The sequence below is a fragment of the Marmota marmota genome, unplaced genomic scaffold, assembly GCF_001458135.2.
Source record: "Marmota marmota marmota unplaced genomic scaffold, marMar, whole genome shotgun sequence".
NCBI lineage: Eukaryota > Metazoa > Chordata > Mammalia > Rodentia > Sciuridae > Marmota > Marmota marmota.
In genome coordinates this window covers 5,814,119-5,819,994 of record NW_026000075.1, presented here as the reverse complement: position 1 = coordinate 5,819,994, position 5,876 = coordinate 5,814,119, and the positions used below count along the sequence as shown (strand labels likewise).

General features: G+C 39.4%; 1 long non-coding RNA gene across 1 annotated transcript; it reads left to right on the top strand.

Annotated features, from left to right (window-relative positions):
- Window positions 1-448: 448 nt before the first annotated feature.
- On the top strand, window positions 449-5,842 carry LOC125620079. The gene is made up of 3 exons (XR_007351663.1): window positions 449-638; window positions 4,040-4,135; window positions 5,607-5,842. It is a non-coding gene; the product is annotated as an uncharacterized LOC125620079 (long non-coding RNA).
- The last annotated feature ends 34 nt before the right edge of the window (window positions 5,843-5,876 follow it).

The following is a 5,876-nucleotide window of genomic DNA, read 5'->3' as shown; positions in this document are numbered from 1 at the left end:
TATATATATATATATATATATATATATATATATATATATATGTATATGTGTATATATATATGTATATTTTTTTATTCATCCACAGGCAGATCAGGCTTATACTTAGTGAACTCATAAATTAAGTGCTGCAGCCTGATTTAATTTAAAACAAGTGCATAATAACATGTAAGCAAAGGTTTACAAAATGTACACTATAACCAAAAAGTTTAATAAGTAGTATTTAATTTTTTAATTTTAATTTTAGTTTTGGTACCAGGGATTGAACCCAGGGGCACTTAACCTCTGAGTCATATCCCCAGACCTTTTTGTTTTTATTTTGAGACAGGGTCTCACTAAGCTGCTGAGGAGTTCACTAAATTGTTGAGTCTGGCCTTGAACTTGTGATCCTCCTGTCTCAGCCTCCTGAGTCACTGGAATTACAGGAGTTTGCCACCACACCCAGCAATATTTCATTACTGTTCACAGAGATGTCTCAGAGAAATTTGAAAATGCCAAGAAAAGTAGGAATGGTATTTAAGGCTCTGGCCAACTTTAGATTTGAATATAGATGTTTGATCTAATCCTTCTCAAAACGTGTGTTCTAAAGCAGATGCTGATAACTGGAACAGACATCCCAATGAACACATCCGTGCACACAGGTGAGGGAGGAAAACAGAGTGTAGGGATTTATTTATTTTATGTGGAGATTATTTTCTTCAACAGTAATCCTGTGATTCAACATTCATAAAATAAATCATTTACAATTTGAGCAAAATAACACCAGATTCCTGCAAAGCTATAGAAAATGACTTGTGGGGGCTAATAGGAAACAGGGGCTAGAACTAGTGTATGGAGCCTTTGTTCTATTCCCAGGGGTTGACACTCTTTAAAATGCTCACAAATCACTACTTATGACTCACACGCTTCCACCCACTCCTCTTCTCCAGGCTCTTAATTTCACCAGGGCTTCTTGTGTTATCCTAGGTTTTTAAATGCACACTTTCCCACTGTTCTCCAGTCAAATGCCTTCTCTGTTTGTGAAGACCTTGTAAAAGAAGGACTAAGGCATTGTAGACCAGGACATTTTTCACCCAAACTGACCTAGATTCTCCTAAGTGATTCATTTCTTGATTGCCTGTGAGGTACCAACCCCTCTACTGGTCTTGTTTGCCCCATCCCTCCTGCCCTCAGCTATCCGAAATCATGCTTCCATCTAGATGCACACTATGTTCTATTCTTAATAAGGACTCAGCAGAATTCAAAATTTGTCTAGTTTGTTCCCTATCTGAATACTTCCTCATATCTGTGCAGAAGTAGTTATTCCAACCAGTTGCATTTCATCCAAATCCCCCCACCCCAGGGATCCAGGTCACCTTATGTGTCTTCCTTTGGCTTAGGTCCGCTGATCACAGTGTTCCTACTGCCCTTCCTGCAGTCCAAGACATGAATATAGGGCAATGTAAAGCCCTGACCTATATCCCAATGTCTGAGCCTCTTTTGACCTGAAAGGTTGCTAGTTTCGTAACTACCCCTTCCTTCATTCACCTCCTGTCATTCTACCCCTGCACCCTGCCCCCAAGCATCTTCGCACATACCTACACACTCAAGAATATTTCCTTTGTAGCATGCTACAAAGGAAATATTCAGATTGGCATTGCATGGCTAGGATATGTAGTTTCCTTTTCTATTGAAAAGAACTACTGCTGATGTTGTGGGGATACTACTGAGAGAACAGTAACAGCAATTTTATTGACATAGACTGTTGGGGGTGTGTAAAAACCTGGGTAACCAATGAAAGACTTGCTTTCTGCCATCAGAGAGCTCTTCCCAATTCTCCAACTTGATGGCTACTACCCATCAAATCCCATTAACAGTGGACAGTTCTCTCAACAAGTGTGTATTACTTCGTTTCCTCTGAGCAGAGAAGAGATCTATTTCTGCCTTTTTTCTTCCTGATATGACTGCCTTCTCCACCTGTACCCACCCAAGCTCCCTCATTTATCCTCTGCCATAGGGTAGTTTCTAGTAATTCAAGTGACTGGCTCCAGAGCCTTCAGAGGGAGTCTAGCATTTATAATGCAACTATTCTAAATGCTACCTTCTTAGGAAGAATCTTCCAGCAGACAACTAAAGCTTATTAGACACTAAAATGAGTTATGGAAGAAGGTTTAGATTCTCATTCCCTAGAGGTTTTTAAAAGCAGGATGGATTCTCATCTGTCTAGGATGATTATGTGGGATTGTGCTGGTAGGCCAGGGGATAGACCAGCTCATCATCCACGAATAATATTTATTAAACTCTTGGGCATTCCTGATACTAGATGCTAGATTTCACATATATGTTAAAAGATAATTTTAAAAACACAGGCCCTACTCTCAAAGAAGTTTTAAACTAATGAAATAGAAGGTTTGTATGGCATAAAAAAATAGAATGAATGTCAACAGTGCTTTAATTTCCCAAACCATTGTAGGTCTTTCGTTTTCTTTCTCTACTCATGCTCCTTAGTTTTGTTTGGGAATTATGCAGAGCAAGATTTTCAGTGAGCATATTTTTCTGGCTCATATTTTCCAGGAGCTTGTGAATGATGCAAAATGTGAGCAGATATCAGAAGAATTAAGTGGGGCAGAGAGCACATAGTGGCCTCAGTTCTTTCATGCAGAAAGCAAGAGGCTGCTGGGTTTGGTCTTAAAGGATCCTTCACTGTCTAATACTTTGGGATTCTAGGCCATGTGGTAATTAGGGTCAAGGTGGCGGGGGAGGGGGGGGGAGATTATAAGGAGGTGGGAAGAAAGCAAATTATTGAAGATTTTCCCCTCAGAGCCATAAAATAATATTGACCAGGAATCTATTTCAGGCCAGGTTTTCAGTAGACAAATATGGTTATGTTCTTTGAGAGCCAGCAGAATCATGGAAATGCCCTCTGGCAGAGAAGAACACAATTTATGTACAAGCTTAGCTAGAACCTGACCACATTCCATCCCACTCCCTGAGCAGATCACAGAGGCTGTGACCCTGTGCTCTGTTATCTCAGATCTATGCTGTCCAGAATACGTAGAGCTCAGAAAAACCAAGTTGAGGTTGCACTTATGCATTTATTCTTATACTCTCATAAAGAAGTCTTTTTCTAGGTTACATTTTTTTTTTTTTCCTTCTTACTCACAAGAGCAAAGTCCTAGAGGGCCTCAGTCAGCCTAGCCAGGTCCTTTGTGTCCTTGCTGTGTGGCCAATTAGAACAAGGTACACTGTGCTTCTCTTGGACCCAGTGCTGCACCTGGGTGCAGGGCTTGGCCAGAGGGAGCAGGCTAGATTGCAACCTCCTCACACCACTTGTGCAGGGCCCAACCTACCTAGCAACAAGGCAGCCCTGTAGGGAATGAGAGAATCTTGAACTCTCCAAGTGTGTATCTCTGTACAAAGCAAAAAACTGATTAGATATGCTTTATGAATTTTTCTAATTCATCTGTGTATGGAGAAATATGGATGGATGAAATCTCATCAGTATTTACTTCTAAACATAGTCCCCCCGCTCCCACCAGTGGTGGAAATTGAACCCAGGGCCTCAAGCACTGAGCTACATCTCTAGCCCTTTTTTATTGCAGGGGAGGGTGGTGTACAGGAGATTGAACCCAAAAGTGCTTAACGTCTAAGACACATCTCCAGCCATTTTTATATTTATTTTGAGATGGGGTCTTGCTAAGTTGCTTAGGGCCTTGCTAAGTAGCTGAGGCTAGCATTGAACTTGTAATCCTGCCTCAGTCTCCCGAGCCACTGAGATCACAGACATGTACCACTGCACCTGGCTTCTAGCCTTTTTTATTTTTTAATTTCAAGACAGGTTCTCACTGAACTGCCCAGGTTGCCCTCCAACTTGCAGGCATCCTGCCTTGGTCTCCCAAGTCACTATACCTGGCTAACCAATAGTCTTTTTTTTTTTTTTGCTATTGAAAGAAAAGCATGGACAACTTTCCCCTGAACTTTCAGGAAAGTTTTTGTTGTGCTTGATAAGAGTTATTATAATGTGTTCTTTATGTTTAGTTTGTTGGATATTTTCCTCTTCCAGGAATGCACAAGCAATGGTGGGAGGCATCAGACCCTTCTGATGCCTGAAGTCCCTTGGCTGGACCTCCCACTGCTGCCACCTTAAGCACCAGACACGGTGAGCTATTCTCAGTTGTGGTACTGGGGATTGAACTCAGGGTCTGGGTTCAGGCCAATCGGTTGACATTGATCTGAATCCCCACTGGCTACACCCCTACCCCTTTTTAAAATTTTTATTTTGAGACAGGGTCTTGCTAAGTTGCCCAGCTGGACTCAAATTTGTGATCCTCTTGCCTCAGCCTTCCAAGTAGCTGCTGGGATTACAGGTGTATACCACCCCACCTGCCTGGCTTTATTATTTTTAACTAAAACATGTAATTTGGATTTATATAGGCAAACAAACATGAATGTAAATTTAATTTTTCAATGATTCAATCAATAGTTAACTCATAGAAAAGAAAGTAGGTTTCCAACTAATTTGACTCAAATTGAAAAAAAAATATGCAAAAATATGCCCAAATTGGATAGTGAATAATTGATGAAGATTCCATTTTGTTTAGTCAACCATTTAATCTACTATATAAATTATTAATTATTTCAGGTAAAACTCTCAGGTTGTAATTTTATGTACTTTTTGAGATTTTAGGCTTCTTAAACACATTGTACAACTAAAGTTATTTTCAACAGTAAGGAGTTGATCTTTTTCTAAAACTCTATAACTTATATTGGTAAGATAGATCATTTTTAAATATCGTTTTATTAAACAGCTTTATTTTAAAAGATAAGTTTCCAAACTTTCTGACAGCACAGGCGATTTTAAATATGGGAGAATGTGTCATGGTGCGTCTTTGATTCAATGAATTGATTCTCCTACCAGTCATCCAGTGGATATTCTAAATTTCAGAGATAGAACTAATTTTATTCCTTTATAGTCAGCTGTTAATGGTGACCAGTTTTAGGAAACAAATACATACAAATGAATTGTTAATGCTCTTGAATATGTGGGGGGAGCAGGGAGCAGAACCCATCAAAGTTTCCTTTGGCTGTACCAAGCCCCTGGGAGCAGGCAGATTCAATAATTGCAGGAGGGAGACTAGATTTCCTCCTGAGCTGTGAGTCTTTGAGTAATTTACTTAACCAGTCTAAACATTTAGTCCCCTTGTTTGTTATCTGAGGAAAATATCTACCTTGCAGAGTATTTGTAAATATTATAAACATCATATAAATTATTAATCATATTGTTTTTCACAGTAGATATTCAATAAATGGTGGCTGGATATCTGAGCGTGTTGTTTTGCACTTTCCTCAGACTATAAATTCCTTGAGAGTAAGAATTACAGCCCCAGGTACAGTTTGTCCCATACTGCTGATGATCAATAAATATTTGAGCTAAAATTTCATTTTTGAAAGGCTTTTAAAATAATCTCTCCTTCAGAGTTTTAGCTTTTTGCATCTGACTTGTCTTTCCCTTCAAAGTCCTAAAATCTAATTTCTTGGTATTCAAGAGCATTTTCTCTTTTCTTTTTTTTTCTTTTATACTGGGGATTCAACCTAGAGGTGATTTAACAGCCTTTTTTTTTTCCCCCTAGTTGCTCTTTTTGTGGATAGAAGTCCCAGTTGGCTTGCTGCTCTTCCAGGATATTGTTTTGGAGCTATGGATGCTATGGATCATTCAGGTAGTGTGGCTGTTGCTGATGGGCACTAGAACATCTTTAGGAATAAGGGACCACATCTCTCCCATAAGCCCTTTCTCATTACTTTAACCCTAATTAGCGGGCTACATAATCTTGCTGGTGGATTCCTAAAATTGTGTGTGTGTGTGTGTGTGTGTATGTATGTGTGTGTGTGTGTGTATATAT